Raw genomic sequence first — 16,865 nt, forward strand, 5'->3', positions numbered from 1 at the left:
GAGCCCTGCCTGCCGCTCGGAAGGGAGAGTGATGAGCAGATCTCAGCAGGGCCTCTTCCTTGCAGCAGCTGGGGTTGCACAGGATGGATGAGGCTTCAGTGATGCCTGAGAGCACAGCAGCAGCCAAACTGAGGCCAGGCCAGAGCTTGAGGGGAGCATCCTCATGTGGACCTGGATCTCCTTGTCTTGTGCTGAAATTGAGCCACCTCTGGGGTGGGACAGGGAAAATCATTTAATGGTGTGTAACATTATTTCTAAACAGTTTAGAGGAGAAAGATACTCTATGTAATTGAAAATTCATTTAGGTAGAGAGATGTAATTACCTGGCACAGTTAGAGGAGCAAAGCTATTATGACTCTTTGATGAAAGTTGTCATCGGTTTTTAATGCCCAACAGGTGACTAGAATTTTTGTTTCATATTTCCTACAAATTCATGCACATTCAGCAGCTGCAGTGACCCCTAAATTCAGTGCAGGGACACTCAGCAATTACTGACTCAGAGGCAGATGTTCTCCTAGTTGAACTATGATCATCACTTCTTGCAGCATTTTAGTATGTAGCACCCAAACAGCAACAAGTTTGGGCCTTATTTCATATGGGCAACCTACTTCTGTAATGGTACAGACAAAGGAATATCTTTGAAATACTGTCAGTATTTAAAAATTGAATACATTCTATGCAGCAAACATAATGCTTGAAAATAACTTCTTGGTATACATGATACCCGATTTTCACCTGGTATGAGCTTGGCAGAGAACTAATATCAAAGGAGTTTATGTTTCAAACAGTGTGGAAACAATCCACCCCTCTTTCCCCCCTTTCTTCTTTATTAGAAAAGCCCCTCTCAGGCAGTGCAAACTGTGTGTTTTTTTCTCTGTCTCCTGCCCAAGAACTATATGTGCCTGCCAGGAGGGAGGGTGATCCTTATCAGCATGTGCTGAGTTCATATGCCTCTCAACTTTTCAATTTCTTCCAGACAGACATGATTGTCCCAGGCTGACATGTGGACTGAGAGAAACCCATCCAGCTCACCCAGGGATCCAAAGGTTCAGTTCATCCTCCCTCCTTGAAGTCCCTCCAGCTTTTCAGAGCTGTTCTTCATTGGTAGAGATATTGAGGAATAACTGTAATGCCAACAGCTGTCATAGCCAGGTGGGAATTGTGCTGGTGTGCAGCGATTCCTGCACACACCTTAGGCACCTGCTGCAACATTGGAGACAGCTCACAGGTGACAGAATCAAACCATATAATAATCCAGTCAATTCTTTGTCATTTTACCACTTGGTGACATCTGAAGCATGGCACAGAGAAAGCCTCACCCAAAAAGCAATCTGCAGTAAATGTTGAGGTTGCAAAAGGAAATGAAAACTTAAAGTAAAACAAAAGGCTAAAACCCCTGCAGGGGGAAATGCGACAGCAAATATCCGCAAAGAGGGGAAGCTGCTAAGTCCAAACATCAGTGCTGGAAATGAGATCAGATCAAGCTGATCCCTAATCTGTCACTGACAGGAACAAACAGGTATACAAATGAGTTGAAGGGAAAAACAAGAATTTATTAAGTATTTTTGGCAAATCTGGAAAAATAAGAGTCATTCCACTCGGCAAATGTAATCTAAAGTCTTCTTTGCTTTTCTCTGTTGAGTTGTCCAGGGAAGATGGAAGCCTACAGAGACTGCCTGAATAAGAACCATCAAAAATAGGATTACTATCAAGTCCAACACTTGCTGTGAAAATAAAAGTCAGTTTTAAGGCACATCAATAATTTTATTTCCACTTGCATCTCTAAAGAATGCTAAGGAGTTAGAAGTGGTGGAGACCTTTTGAAGATCTTGTTTACAGGTTGGACAGGCAAAAAAGCAGCTTCTTCCTTATTAGCCTCCTTTCTCTCTTAGCTTCTTTTTTTAAAACTGTGACAGGATAAACAAAATATAATTTATACATGGCCACAAACTATGAGAAATAAGATGTGGAGTGCAAGGTATGCACGCTTTGAGTTCAACTTACTGTTTTTAAAACACTTTCAGCGTGCAATTGCTCTTTAATTATGAGTTTTCAGAACTTTTTGGAAAACCAGTGACCTGGAATAACTTTTAGATATCTCAAAATTATTGTCAAATTTCAATCATAGGAAAAAAAATTGAGAACCATCTCTTTTATTTTTCAATGCTTATGAAAACTTTAAAATAGAATGAACATAATTTTGTCAGTGCTTTGAAAATAGGTTGCTTGTATCCTGTGGCACTCACTCTTTTGATGAAGACATTTCTATTTACCAACTTTATTCTTGTCAAGTCATGGTTTTCTGTGATATTGCTTTGAGAGAGAGAGAAAAAGAGGTAAAATGATAATTTGATATCACTTTAGTGAAATATCATAGATCAGAAGAAAGCAGTAACTCATAAATACCATGATTTTTTAATAATTTCAGAACTGAAATATGTTGCTGCCTCTGGTCTAGACTTGATTCTGAAAATTAATTACTTTTAATTCTCATTTATTTAATGAAGTATCAACAAAGTCACAGCTAGCTAAAACTGTGAGAAGTGCTCAATTTAAGAGACTTTTCAAAATTTTCATAGAAAGATGCTTCCTAATATGTTCTGGAGACTTCTGTCATTCCTAGAATAAGCCCCATGAGGCTTGACCCAAATCTTATGGAATTCAGTGTCAGTCTGTCCACTGGCTTCAGCTGTAGAGAGGATTGGGTTAGAGCCTGTGTCTGAAACAATGGGAGGCCTGTGGTGTCCAAATAGTGGATGTTTCAGAGAAGAACTGACAAACAATCTTGCTGTCAAGCTTTTCCTTAGGGGACCTTGGTCTTCAGAGCAATACTGATTCACCAAATAAACCTGGAAGGTGCATAATAATCACATAAAAAAGGATGAAGAAAAATGGTGTTATTTGTAATACTAGCTTGTATAAAGGACACAATCAGTTTTATAAGAGAAAATGTAGGGAATTTGAAGAAGGCTTTCATTAAGCAATATTAATAGTGAAGTTCCATCACATTTCACAAACAGACACTAAATGTGTGACTTTTTTTAGTGTGAGGGCAAGAACTTAATGTCTGATTTACAAATGCTACTTGTGATACTGGCAGTGATATGAAACGATTTGGAGAACTGCAGGTGACCATGTCCTGGATTACTGTTGTATGATAACATCAGTATTTTGCTGCTAAATGGCCAAGTTGTGCAGGTAAGGTGTTTTTACTCTTGTCCTCACTGGTTTTCACACTATTGCTCCATCTTGCTGATACATTTGAGTGTGGTTCAGCCTTTCTCAATTTTAATCTTCAACTTCTTAAGAGTTTGTTTTGGGTTGGTTTTGGTTTTCTGGTTTGTTTTGTGGGGGTTTCCTGCTAGGTTTTTGTTTGTTTCTTCTAATAGCCATATAGCAATACTTTTACCATTGCAGACTGAAAGGCCTGGTTTTATGTAATCACTCCTTTTCCTCAAAGCATCTCCTAGAAGTGTGAAGTGCACTGCCACACTCATTTGAACCCCAGCATAGCAATGCAGTTGTGTAATGCACTTCTCTAAATCAGCTTGAGCAGATGGGAAGGAAAATAGCTTGAGCTAGCACAGCACAACTCCCCTTGGGCTCTTTTCAGATGGAGGTGGAAGTACAGCCTGGCAATGCCCTACTGTCTTTATTTTGTCCTCTTGAATGACAGAGGCAGCCTAGCCTTAACAAAGAATTATTCCCCCTGGCTCTTCCTCTCCTCCCAATTTAGACTGGGAGCACTGTACAACTACACTCTTTTAAATATTGCTTGTATGGTAATTTTTCTCAGCCATCACACATTGCTTCATTTCTACTGGTGTTTAGACAAAAAAGAGAGCATATCAATAAAAAATTAAATAAGTGAGATATAAACAACATAGGTCAAAAGGTGATTAAAAATAGTGACATTAACAAATCTTTTTTTATACTTATCAGGTAGGAAGCTCACAGCTGCATGAATAAATTGAACCTTGTCAGTTTATTAAAACTCCATGATCATCACTAGTAAATTTATCCAAAACAGAAGGAATGGAACACTACCAAGCAAGCTAAATGCATCACTTTAATTCAACCTCACTGTAATCACTAAAGTAATGAATTTGGCTTTAGCTGGCATCATCTGCTCTCTGGTGTAGAAGTAAATGGTTATATAAAAACAATGCAAAAATCTAGTTAGAAGTGACTGTTTTAATGAACCATTAGGGAAAACAGCTTCATGTTAAGACAATTGTAACAGAATGCACTGCTTTTGACCAGAAGCTTCACCTGGAAAATTTGTTAATGTGAAATTAATTACACACATTAATGTCAGTGGTGGTGTCACAGGTTTTTAAGTACCAGGTCAGCTATTCAGTGAAGGAGGGACACATCCATGATCTGACCAGAGGTGCTGCTTATTCATGGTGCCTCATGAACAAGCAGCAGGAAGAGCTTAAATCTTCAGTTTAGTACCCTTGCCCCAGAGCAAGCCACAGCTGTACCTCAGAACCTGCCCAAAGAGCCATGAAAAGATCAGATTTTTCTCCTGCCCTTGCTCTGATAATCCAACAGAAGTGCCTGTCCTCTTTTTCTTGTATTTCATCTAAGGATTCAGTTCACTTTCAGCCTTCTTTCCTCATATAATTTATTTATGTCAGTGGTTGGGAAATTCTAACCACTTTAAGCTTTTACAATTTTCAAAAAGACTACAGCCCTGTGTGCAAGAATATTCCCTTATGTACGTCCTCTGCAACTTAAATTGTGCTAGACCTAGTTCAGGATGACAGCAAAATGGGCCAAAGAACTAATAAAGCTACAGAGAGTTTAGGTTGTCAAATTCTTTGTAGTCCAGGGACAAACACTGTTAGAGAACCTGGAGCAGCAAGGTGCTGAGACAGATTTAAGCCTTTCTAAGCCAACCTGGTTGTGATTTTCCATATATGCAACATCTGGGTTAACTCTGAATTCACTGGCTCCAATTTCTCCCAGTCGCCTTCATTCTCATTGAAGTTTCCTAAGTTTTATACCACTCTGCTCTGTATCACACTTGCGTCTTAACCCAGCATTGTCTATTTCCTTCACATTTCTCCAACTCTTTTAAATGAGTCATTCTGCAACATTTTGCTGTGCTTCCTTCTCTTGCAAAGGTCGAATGTATTTTTTTCCTACCTTTTTGAAGCTTCAGTGTGAAGTGAAGCACCAGGGGAGCCCTTCCAGCTTTTATTTTCTCTACAGGAGTCTGTGCTTAGTTTACTGTCTTCACAGAAGACCACGTGAGCAGCAGAGTTCACAACTGACCTAAGAGGCTCCCACTCTCAGCACAGGTAGAGCCAATCCATTTTTCATCACTGTGGCAGGGGTTTCTATAGGTCTCGTGATTTTTGCAGGGTTCCTTATGGGAAATTCAAGGAGGAGAATCACAGAAGATGTTGGAAGATGATAAACACAGGAGAAGCTTTGAGGGCATTGTTTTGGTTGTGGAAAAGAGAGATAATGACATTGAAAAAGAAACAGTGATAAGAAAGAAGAGAGAAGAAAAGCCTCTTTTGAGGTTAGGTTCTCAGCAGGGAAGGAGGAGCTCAGTTTAAAGGTCATTGGGGCTTTTGCTGGAGTAAAAATAATGAGGAGGAATAGGCAAATTTGAAGTGTGTATTTGGGGGACATTACCCCAGTGGTATGCTGAAGTGTGTAACCAGTGAGACAATAAAGAAAGAAACAAAAGAAAGATGTGGCAAAAGGAAATAAATGTTTTCTGGAAACAGTGTGGAGAAAAATAATGCCCTTAAAACAGTAAGTAAAATTGTCAGCATGGTGAAAAGGAGAAGCCAAACAAAGTGGGAAAAGAGAAAAACAAGCACATTTATGCTGAAATGCATGTAGGGGAGAGTAGGCTCTGCTTCCTCTGTTTTTTCTCAAGCTTCTATTAATGTATGTAGTGAAGAGCTCTTATTTTTCCATTCACATGTTTCTTTGCACCTTTCCACATAACTTTTCTATGTTTATGGGTATATATATCACAGAATCACAGAATATGCCAAGTTGGAAGGAACCCACAAGGATGATTGAGTCCAAATCCCAGCCCTGCACAGGACACCCCAAGAGTCACATCCTGTGCTTGAGAGCATTGTCCAAACACTTCTTGAGCTCTGTCAGGCTTGGGACTGTGACCACTTCCCTGGGGAGCCTGTTCCAGTGCCCAACCACCCTCTTGGTGAAGAACATTTTCCTAATATCCAACCTAAACCTTTCCTGACACAACTTCAGGCCATTCCCTCAGGTCCTGTCACTGGGCACCACAGAGAAGAGATCAGTGCCTGGCCCTCCTGTTCCCCTCACAAGGAAGCTGTAACTGCAATGAGGTCTCCCCTCCAGGCTGAACAGACCAAGTGTCCTCAGCTGCTCCTCATACAGCTTCCCCTCAAGGCTCTTCACCATCTTTGTAGCCCCCCCTTTGGATGCTCTCTAACAGCTTAATATCTTTCTTATATTGTGGTGTGACTTACAGATGGGGTTATCCCATTTTACATCACTCTGAGAGTTTCCAGAGGAGTTACAGCCTCAGCAGAACACAGCTGCATCTCATGGATCTCACGGTTTGCAGCATGAGCAGATGATGGGCAGTAGCTGATGGACATTGCTGTCTCTCTGATTCTCAGCTGCTGGAGAGGTTTCTTGTTTTCTTCAGCATATAGCTCAGCATTTGATTTTTGACTGCTGCAGAGCAAAATCTTTCATTAAGAGCTTTTGGGGATTTACAGACCATGGCCTAGGTCTAATGTGTCACAGCTATGCAACATTTCCATTGAAGACCTCCACTGTGCCGTGTCCTAGACAGGCAAGGACTTTCAGTGGCTTTCAGGGAAAGGTTACAATTTAATCTCTTTCTCCAGGTGTTTTTCTGCAGGAATATGGAAGGATTGGTTAGAAGGGTACTGTGTTTATTTAGGGAAATACTGTCTCTTTTGCCTCTGGGCTGAGAGGGAATACATTTGGCCGTGTGTTATTGTTAAACTATTTACATGCTCTCTGGAGAGAGTCTTGTTCATAGGGAACTGTGTCTGTCTGTAAGAGCAATAAACAGGTACATGCTACCAAGCCAGGATCTGTAGCAAGACTCCACTCTTCATTGACAAGGAAAGTGCAAGTGACATTTACTCAGGACTTCACAGTAGTATTTTGCTCACAAAATACTGCACAGAGTGAGAAAAAACATCCCCTGAAGAGACAGATGAAGATGCATTCCTCAGGGATTGTGTGATGAGACTTCAGGAGCAGTGGTCAGCACTGGTGGCCAGTGTCCCAAGAGCAATAACAGTTCTTTTGCCCAAGGCACAGCCATCACAAACAGATAGTTCTACCTCTCTAAAATTGTCATGGGGAGAGAGACAGTCAAAGGCAAACTTTGACATTTGGAAATTAGTAACCCCCCTGTCTCAGTCCTGCTTGCCTGCCTGTTTGGCAGCAGAGCTGGCTGGGGAAAATGTTCCTCTGATCACAGACAGCTTGGAAGGAAACTGGAAGCTCTACAAGTGGAGCATGTTTCAGTATTACCTTCAATCAAAATTTTTCACTAATTAATTCAGCTTAGTGGCACAAAAAATAAAGGCTTGGGTTAACATTTTGTCCTTCTTGGCCTTGTCTTGCTTTTTTTTCCCCCTGAATGAACCTCACACACACCCCACTGAAGGGGAGGTAGTTTCAACAAGCCGCTTACTAAAGAGCCACCCCCCTCCCAGGACTAGTACCTGCCTCACCCTGTTCAGTCCCATCCCACAGCTCTCCAGGGCATCCAACTATCTATTCAAGATAAATTAATTCCAATCCCAAAATCAGTTTTATGTCTTTCTGTAGCCAGATCTTGAACTTTAGGCTTGCTCTTCAAGTTGTTGCCTACCTCGATGGCAAATGCTGCCTTTGCAGAAATTCTCGCCCCAGTTAATCACCTTTCCCTTCTTCCTTCCTGTCTCACTGTTGTCTCTCTGCCACATATGGCTCAGGCTCTTATCAGCAGTTCAGCCTCCTTCCCTGCAGAGACTGCAAGGCCTCAGGATGGAGAAAGCTGATTCTGAGAGATGAGGAAAAGCTGAGAAGCAGTGAACCCCTTGCAAATGTGAGCTGGAGAGGGCTCTTCTCAGCTTTCTTCTCGCTGTCAGGCAGGCTTCTTGTCAATCTCACAGCTCTTGAGAGAAAGTGGCAGAAGAGCTGTTTTTGCCTCAGTTTGGCAAAAAGACAGGTAGGGCAGAGGGATGCCTAGCTACAGATTAAGAAACAAGTATCTGAAGCCACTGGAATAAAGTTGAACAAAGCCAGAGAGCAATTATAAAAGGCAGAGACTTTAGACAGCTTTGCTCTGTGGTAACCTGAATCATGTTGAAAAACAGTTTTTTGCTATTGTTGCAATGGAATTGTTGGGTTTTGACAAATATGTCTTTCAACTGCTTGTTTCTTCTTCTCTGACAGAGCTCTTTTTCAATAATTCAGATAAATTCTCTTTGCATTTCTGTACAGCAATAATTACACTCTGTGATGATTCCCCTAAAGTGCAGGACTGTGCGGCATCAGTCATGTCTGCCAGCAAGACTTTCCTCTGCTGCAGCAGCAGGAGAACTGGCTCGGCAGTGGTCTGTGAACAGAAGAGAAACAACACAGGTAGGGAGACACAACACCTTTTATACACCAAATGACAGAGCTGAAGAAAGGCTTTTGTATGAAAAGTTGCCCATTTTCTCCAGTAGTGTATGCTGGCCTAATAAAAGACAGGATTTCTTCCTGCTAGCCTTGTGTGCTTACAATACCTGTGCTTTGATCAGGGCCTGCAGTTCACTTCAAACACTTCCCCAGGACATTTTCTTGTTTTAATCACCACTGGCTGTTTCTTTTGCTATCAAAGGAACTACTTTTGCTTGCTTTTGATATGGGGAATGCACCTCTCTGTAATCAAAGTGATGTTTAGCTTGTCCCTGAGCATCTAGAGAGAAACCTTGAACGGTAGTTAGTGGCTAAATGTAAAATATGTATTTGTTAACAGATGTGCAGACTGAGGGTGGGGTGTATGTGTATACAGTTTGTTGTGCTGTATTTGTATTGCTAGAAGGTGAAGGCAGCTGCTTTTTCATATTAAAGATTCAAGGCATACTGTCTCTACATTTTACACAGAGGTGTAAAATTTAAAAATTACAGAAAAAAAGTTTAACTTCTTATTTTATAACACCATTCAACTAATGTAGTGTCTTAGAATGCCACAAACCCACAATTTATGGCTTACAGTGATCTTGTGATTGTCATTGTAATTATTATTAGTGGACTGACAAATGGCTAAGTAAAAATATTTGAAATTTTAAATATTAAAGAGGAAGAGGCAGGCAGAAGGTGAGTGCCTTTCTCATCTCACTGGGTTCACCTCAGAAGCCTCTTCTAGAATTCCTGCAGGCCTCATTCACCCCTAATTCCCATACACCCTCTCTGGATTGTGATGGAAGTACAGAAAAGAAGGCTGTAATTACTCAGAGATGATCAACAGGTATGTCTTATGTATGTACACCCACACAAGAAATTTACATGAAAAAACATTCTACTCCTAGTTTGAGACCTCTGTTGCCTCCAATAATGATTTCTCTGATGATGTCACTACCCACAGGTAGTAATACAGACCAACCTGTGTATCACCCAGTTTTAAGCTTAGAATGTCCAGCCTTTTGCCTGAGCAGGGGATGTTTGTCAGGGGCACTTGCACCTCAGATTAAGAATATTGTTAGTTATGGCTTCCATTGAGGAAATGGTTGAACACACTGCCACACAAAGCAATCCATCCAGTAATAGTGAGTTACTGAGATTATGGGGAAGACCTCAGCATGCCAGAGACAATAGAGAGTGCCTCAGAATGTTCCTCAGCATCCCAGAGGGCAATAGAGAGGACCAGTGCCCACAGCAGGGCCAGTGCTGGACCATCTCCATGTGCAGGGGGAAGGCTGCTCCTGGCCATGTGCCTGGGACAGGCACCATAGAGAACCTGCAGTCTCATTGATCCCCTGGGCAAGAGGGTGGCAGGGGAGATGAAGGGCCCTCCAGACAAGGGTGTGTGGCCTATTTTGGTGTATTTATAGTGTAGCCTTCCTTTGTCCTGCTGTGTGTCCTTGGGGATGAGGGTCAATTATGACAGAATGTCAGAGCTAACATCGCTACCCACAGCCATCGCAGGAACTGAGAGGGCCGTCAGCAAGAGCAGAAATAACCTGACACCCAGAAGCAGGTAGGGCAGCGAGTGGGGTTGGGGACCTGTTGTGCAACCCGGCCTTTCGCCAAAGAAGGGATGCTCTCACCCCTTCTCCTGCAGTGCTGACATCTGCAGTGCCTCTCCAGCCCTCGCTGTGCGTGCTGCTGTCATTTCAGGCGGCAAAGCCCCTGCAGGCAGCATTTCCCACCTGAAGCCACCTGAGGGGTGGGTGTCAGGTGTGACCTTGCCAGCTGCCTGGAGCAGCTTGGGCACAGCAGGGCAGTGGGCAGCAGGTCCCTGCAGCCAAAGGCACCTGTTCCGTGGAGGGACAAGCCATAATGGAATCAATCCCACCCTCCATTTCTTGCTTGGTGTCCTTGCTTGGGAACCCTTTGCTGTGCACAGATCATGAATGAAGACTCCGTTCTACCAATTCAGAAACAAAAAATAAACCCAACACAGCAGCGTTTGAGCTGGAGATATTCCAAATATCAGGAAGAAATAGAAATCAAGGCACTCTCCTTGTACAAAATGTTTGTGGTGCTGTTAAATGAGCCACTGGAAATGCTGTAATGTTCCACTGATTCTTTGTTACTCAGCAACTACTGTGGTGGTTGAGCAGTGAATAGGCTAAGCTGAGTTTTCCTAGCAGAAAAATAATGAAAGAAAATGGAAATCTCAAGTTTTAGAAAGAGGCTGATGAGACTGGTGGAGCAGCAGGAAGGAAGTTAGGAACAAGTGGAAGTTTGGCAGTCTGGAAAGGTTAGGTTTCAAGCACAGCTCCTGGAAAGAGGTCAGGGGATCACCATCCTATTAGAGATCAGGTGAAGGCCAGTCGTGAAGCCAAATGGAATAATTTAAAGGAGGCTAGTGAGAGGGAGAGATGGGGCCAGCACAACATAGCACTAGGACAGAGATCTGCCTGGTTTGGGACAAAGGAGTTTGGTAGGACTATTGCAATCCTAATTTTCCCCTTAACTGATCAATTACAGAAGATGCCAACACATACTTTGAAGATACAAAATTTCAGTTTGAAATTAAAACTGGTTGAATTTTAGGGGCACTATCTCAAGTTAAAAGGAAAACAAATTAAAAATGGATGTTTGGCTAAATCCCTGCGTCTCTGCTTGTGCAGGCGGGACAGCTGATCTCCACTGCTGCCATCAGGTAGGGCAGCAGTCATGCACAGCCCAGAGTGCTGCTCCCTGTGAGCACTGATCCTGCTTGGAGCTGCCTCTCTAGAAATCCATGTGTGCTCATCCATGGGAATAAATCCTCACTCTAACTAAGGGAATTATTTTAGTTCCTCCACCAGCTTTAAGCTATTTTTCATCTTCCTCAAATTGTCCTTAGCATTTTCTCCCACTTGGTTTTTTTTTGCATTTCTATTTTGCACTTCCCCCTGTTCCCTTTATTGGCTGCTATCAAAGATAAGGTGGACCAGATTCCTTGTTAAGCTGATGCGATATGGCCCTTTTAATGTTCTTCCTTGGATAACAGCTTGCTAAAATTAAATCATTTAGTAAAAGGACAAATTAAATCATCAGCTGGGGTTCTTTTTCCTATGTGTAACATAAAAGGATGTCTGTTGCATTTCATTTGAATTAAGGATATAATCATATGCACATTGCTGAAACTATTATGTTTCATAAAGTGGTCTTATTATTTTCTGCATATTTTTCTTTGTGTGTGGAGTCTTTTTCTTTCTGTTAAATTGCGTATCCATTGAGGATTTGGGGGCACTCAGCCAGTCAATCCAATTTGGAGCTGGATGGTGGCAGTAGTAGACTAAGTCCCTTATCTGTTCCCTTCAGCTGTTTTACTCTTCTGCTATTGATGGAAACATAAAATTAAAAGTGGAATCAACTCATAGGAAGCAAGAGCCCAGCAAGAGACTTAGGAGGGAAAAGTTGAGGAGGGAGATTCTGACTAATCTCTCTACAGCTGGGGTAATGTGCTGACAGATTTGATTTTAAATACATGCAGTAGATTGGGTATTTCACAAATATTGCCATTTCATTTATCTTAGCGGGTATCAAAGCAAGTATAAGAAGAAAATTGAAATCAGATTGGTAATGGTTTGGGGGATTTTTTTGAGGAGTGCAATTTATGGAATTCTGGTTTCCCATGTGATGTGTACTGGGAAGTTATGAAGCTTGAGGAATGAACAGGAGTGGATTAGCCATTTCTACAGGATGATAGCGGAAACATATAGAGGAACTAACACGTGTTTATACTTGATTCTGTGCATGCTTCATATTATGTACAGGCTGCAATGAAAAAGAAGCTCAAGCACTTGAAATCAGTGGTTGCAATAGTGCAAAGTTTGATGTAAATAAGAATTAGAATATGATGGACCAGACTGCCTGGTGTGTCTGTGGGATTCATAGTTCTCTTTTGATTTTTGATTCCCTTTTGATTCCGGACCAGAGAAGACCTTGCATTTCTTCTACATTAGTATTTCTCAGTAGGCTAAATGGTGACAGCTTCCCTCCATGACCCAGATTGCTGGAGCTGCACAGGAGCTGAGTGATGCTGCTTTCTTTATCTTTATACAAACCTCTCTGCTGTGCTTCCGTTTTGGGCTGGCATTTGGCAATGCACACTGACAAATAAAATCTCTTATGTAAGGGGTTCTCCCCAAGAAGGATCCTCTGCCTCTTGTATCACAGTGTCGTGACAAAGAAAACCTCATAGTCAGCATCATACCCAATCAGCAGGTGGTCCTTCTGCAGTGAGGGCAGGAAAAGGACAATTCTTTGTACCCAAGGGACACATAGGCACATCTTCCTTCTCTTTAATAAGGGTTTCTTGCTGTAGCCAGTACAGAGGAGTGATGGGATAAACCCCACCTCTTTGTAGGATTCATGATCTTCAGATCACTTCCCTCTTGTCCATGGGGCTGATCCCCACCTAGGGTTGGATTAGGTGTGAAGTGGGGAACAAGCAGAGCTTTGCAAGGAGGAGGCCTCTATGAGACGAACAGTGGGAGAAAGACTGAAAGGCTGCAAAGGAGTCAGGAGGGGATGGTGAAGGATCAAGGGAGTTTCTCTGCATCAAGGAGTAGTGAAGAGTAGCAAGGGAAAGCAATTTAAGGAAGAGGGAAGCAGAATCTCTGTACTTATATAAGAATGTTCAAGATGCTGTTATAGATGAAAGGAAAATGTAGCAAAGGGAAAGAGAGGACAAAAGCAGAATGAAGGTGTATTTCAAGTCAGGAAATGTAATACTCTATGTAGCAAAAGAATACATTGCTGGTGTGAGTGTGATTGATTTGGCTGATGTCTGTTTGCTCCCTCCTATTGGGCAGCTCAATGGGCTGCTGAAGAGAAGGAGGCATAAATCTCATGTAGGTGAGGTGTGTTGATGAAAAAAGCTTGGCATCTTGTGGACTTGCCTCCCCACTTGACTGATGCTGATGTCTCACACCACAGACATGGCTTTTTTGGATCTTGTACAAATTCTCAGTTGTGCTGCAAGGGGCCATTCCTCCCCACTCCTGTCCTTGTGTAGGCACGGGCACCTCTGAATCGAGATGTTGATGCTGAAAGCTAATTGTCCTGGTCCGGATTAATGCTTGTGGCTGTCTGAAAGCTGCAGTAAGTGCAGGAGAGGTGACGAGAACGGGCAGCTGGGGGTGGTGTCAGAAAGAACCTTCCTGTACACAGATTTATGCTGGATTACAGTGCTCATCTAATCAGCAATTGGCAGGACCTGAGTCTCTGTGCACGTTAGAGGCCTCTCCTGTCTTGATTCTCTGGTGCATAGCAATGTGGGAGTTCCTGTTTACTTATCAGAAACAAAGCTGAAAAGAGAAGGGGAAGCTCAAGGCAGCCTCTGTTTCTGCAACATGTCAATCTGGCCCCACTCACAGTTATAATCTCCTACATTTTTCTTGGCTCCTACCCCTCATTTCTCAATGCAGCTTGCAAGGCTCCTGCATGGCATTGCAGTACATAGAGGAGGCTTTGGTCAAACCCTCTAGAGCTCCATGTAAATTTTGCCCCAGTACCTACTGTGAAGGCAGGTTTGACAGGTCTCTTGGTCTTTCAAATACACATTCAGGGCTCACTTGAGCTACTTGCAGAATAGAAGAGAAAAGCCCATCTCTCAGGGTATTTATAGATTCTTCATTACTCAAGAAAATTTCCTCACTAGTTGTCTCTTGCTAAACAAAGATAGCACTTTTGTCTTTTCTTACATTTAGCAAAGGAGAAAAGATACTTGGGCCTCCCTTCTTGATAAGAGACCTTTCTCAGTGAGTTGCACTTGGATTAGTTCCCTAGCCTGGTTCACAGAACACTGCCCACCCTTTCAGGGACAAAATTTCACTACCCTCTTTGTGTAAATATTTTCTTTACATGAGAAGAGGTTGCCACATGGTGGCAATTTACCTTCACTTTACAGTTGTATATTCAAGTGCCTAACCCAGTCTTCTTTTCCAAACATTTTTTCCTTCTGCCCTTCCTTTGCTCTTAGGAAACACTGGTGCTTCAATGTCGAGATTACTTACTGCTTGTTTGGTTTTGTGGGGGTGTTTGTCCCTCTTGTCTATTCCCTCACACTCCACAATGCTTAGGATGCCATTACTTTTTCCTCCCTGCTTCCAGCCTTCCTACCAAAAGAGGATATTGGGACGGGTTTGGATTTTATGTAATCCTTGACTTTCTTAAAAAGCTGTATATACTTTTCTTTACAGGCATGAATGGAATGACCATAGAGACAGCTGAGGGAGCAGGGCAGGTGCGGAGGGCTGAGACAGACTGCAAGCCCATGCTCAGAACAGCTTCCTATAACCTCCTCTCCCCAGGCTGGCCCAGGGAACAGATGAGGAACCCTAACCCAGTCTCTGCTGTAATACTATTGAAACCAAATCATCTCTGCCCAGAGTTTACAGTTGCTTTTTAAAAAGGCAGCAAATGTGACACAGTACTCTAAAAATCTTAACCCTGTGGTGCTCTGAAATGTGTCCAAAGCAGGGCCCCATTCCCTTCTGTCCCTCACACGCAGCTGCTCAGGGTCCAGTGCTCTCCTTCTCTTGCCTCTCAAAAGAGCAAGCACCCCTGAGGATGCTGCTTGCAAGCTGAACTGTAGCATTGAAGGAAAAGGATCGCTCTCCACTGCACAAAAGCAGCAAGAAAGAGAGGATTCCTGGCACAGGAGGAAAGCCAAGATGTCCCTGGAGTAATTCCAAAGTCTTGCAGGCTGATGTATTTTTACAGCATCACAGAAACATGAGATCTTATTTTTCAAGAGTCCTGATTATAGGTTCGTGCCTTTTGTGCTTTCTTTGTGCTTTCTTTTAGATATGAATTTTTTAAGAAGTATTGTAACTGACCTGTTCCTGAAATTTGTCTGTGCCAACCAACACTTTTTGTTGGCATATAAGTTTAAAGCACCATTTTTCTCTGTATTGAATTTAATTTTTAGATGGCTGAAATAGATTTAGAAGTGTATTTGTTGAGCAATGTTTTGGATCAAGTACCATTTTTTTGCCGTTTAACCATCATAACAAACATACTCAGCAAACATTCTGAATAAAATTCCATTGTATGGAATTGTCCTCAGCTGTGAATTACATTTTTCATGGCAGATTTACTCCTCTGACAGAGAAAACTCAATATGTAGCTGCATTTCTATTTACAGATACAGTCTTCTGCTAGCCAACAGATAAGCTTTTTATCAGCAGCCATGCTTCTGTGGCACTCTTCTGGGCTGCTGCCAAGCTTTGCCATCCTTCCTTTCATGAGCAGACCAATGTGCAAATATTTGAAAACCCTATAATATAATAGTTACTTGAATGCATGCTCAAAACCCCACCCCCCCAAAAAACCAACAACACCAAACAAAATCAATTTCAAAACTCTTACACCTACATAATGTACCTAATGCAAATCTACAAAACCAAGGAGCACATTTGCCATTTCCAAAGCTCCCTGACCCACGGACTATATAGATCAGCTTTTCCTCTGAGCCACAGTGGAAGTCTGCCTTCTTATGCCTCTTTGCCACATCACCCCTCAAACATGCAGTGTCAGCTCCAAATGGAGCCAGTAATGTTGGGAAGACAACATTACTGGGTAAAGTACATGATGAAGAATAAGCAGACAGGGTAAAGAACATGATGAAGAATAAGCAGACAGGAGGGATTACACTCTGCTGTGTTTTTATTATGCATAGGAGCAATGCTGAGGTGTGTGGGGTGTACAGCCACTGGTTAGAATCCAGCCTAAAATTCAGAGATGGGCAGCAGGTGCAGTTGTGTTGTCCACTGTGATTGCTGAGGGCATCCTCTGCTGATAATTGAGCACCCTGCATTTTTAACAAGAAGGCATTTTTAACAAGGCACTGGAACTCTTCAGCTCACACTGCCACACAAGCTGCTGGCTTTAGCCCAAGCACATTTTATCTTCTCTACTCTTGTGAACTATTTCTCTGTTCTTCTTGCTATGGAATAAGCACCTGTGGAGATAAAGATCCTTTTTCTTCCCTGTTGCCCTTCAGATGAGAGGATGTGAGCTTGGAGTGATGCCCATTAGCAGAAGTGATGTTGGAATACTGGAATAAAAAAATTCCCCACAGAGAAACAGCAGTAAAAGAAGAAAACTGAAAAAAGTGACCTTGGTGGACAGCTATTGAAGGAAAAAATAAAAGATAAAAGAAAGAA

This window comes from Pyrgilauda ruficollis, unplaced genomic scaffold (genome assembly GCF_017590135.1).
Source record: "Pyrgilauda ruficollis isolate IOZ18807 unplaced genomic scaffold, ASM1759013v1 scaffold101, whole genome shotgun sequence".
Classification (NCBI taxonomy): Eukaryota; Metazoa; Chordata; class Aves; order Passeriformes; family Passeridae; genus Pyrgilauda; species Pyrgilauda ruficollis.